The sequence below is a fragment of the Chrysochloris asiatica genome, unplaced genomic scaffold, assembly GCF_000296735.1.
Source record: "Chrysochloris asiatica unplaced genomic scaffold, ChrAsi1.0 scaffold00005, whole genome shotgun sequence".
NCBI classification, from domain to species: Eukaryota; Metazoa; Chordata; class Mammalia; order Afrosoricida; family Chrysochloridae; genus Chrysochloris; species Chrysochloris asiatica.
The window spans coordinates 30,951,989-30,953,136 of record NW_006408523.1 but is presented as its reverse complement, the minus strand read 5'-3'; positions in this window follow the sequence as shown (position 1 = coordinate 30,953,136).

Sequence of the window (1,148 nt, the reverse complement as noted above, 5' to 3'; positions counted from 1 at the left end):
TCTCTTCTGTGTATCATGATGTTGTTTACTGGCCCAGTAATAAGAATCCTGGTGTGGTGCTGTGGGCGAATGCGTCAGACTGCAAAGTCTTTTGAACTGCAAGGTTGGTGGTTCAAATTCACTAGCTTCTCCTTGGAAACCCTATGCAGGGTCGCTGTGGGTCGGAATCAACTCGATGGCACTTAACAACAAAAACAATTAAGAATTTTTGTTTACTTTCTATTGAGGTATAATCCATATTGAAGTCTACAGTTTTTGATTTTCATCAGTAAGTGCTTCAAGTTGTCTTCAGCGAGCAAGGTTGTGTCATCAGCATATCACAGGTTGTTAATGAGTATTCCTCCAATCCTGACATCACCTCCTTTTTTTTATAGTCCAAGTTCTCCAATTATTTGCTCAGCATAAAGATTGAATATACGTTGAAAGGCTACAACCCTGATGTGCATCTTACTTAATTTTAAAGGACACAGTATCTCCTTGTTCTGTTCAAATGACTTCCTCACAGTCTATAACATGAGCTACATGAGCATAATTAAGTATTTTGTAATCCCTATTCTTTGCGTTGTTATCTAAAGTTGTTGGTTTTTTTTTTTTTAAGTTTTTATTGTGGGTTGAGTGAAAGTTTACAGGGTATATCATCAGTTTTACATTCAACAAATCATATGCCTTGTTTCATTACAATGATTATAATCACCTCCATGTACCATCAGTTAACAGTATTTCTCTCTATCCACTTTAGTGTTTAAAAAAAAAAACCAAAAAAAACCCTCAGGCATATATAATAGTTTACATCTCCTAGGAGCACATTCTACAAGTCTGCTCCTGGTCACCAGCTCTTAGTCCCTCTCTTTCATGAATCTAGAATCCTCAGCCGCTCCCCTTCTCCATGCTCCCATATCTGCCTTTGTCTCTAGCATCACTAATTCTCTGGATAAGGTCCCGCATTCTGCTTGTGCACTTCTCCCTTGATGACCGTAGGGTTCTCTGTTTTTGCTACTACAATACTTCTACCTTTACAATTGTGACTGTCACAGTCAGTTATGATAACAATTATTCACTATTGAATCGTATGAATCTTATCCCCATCTCTTTTCACCAGACCCATCTAGAAAAGATGGGAACTATTCTTTCCCCCCATACTCTTAAAC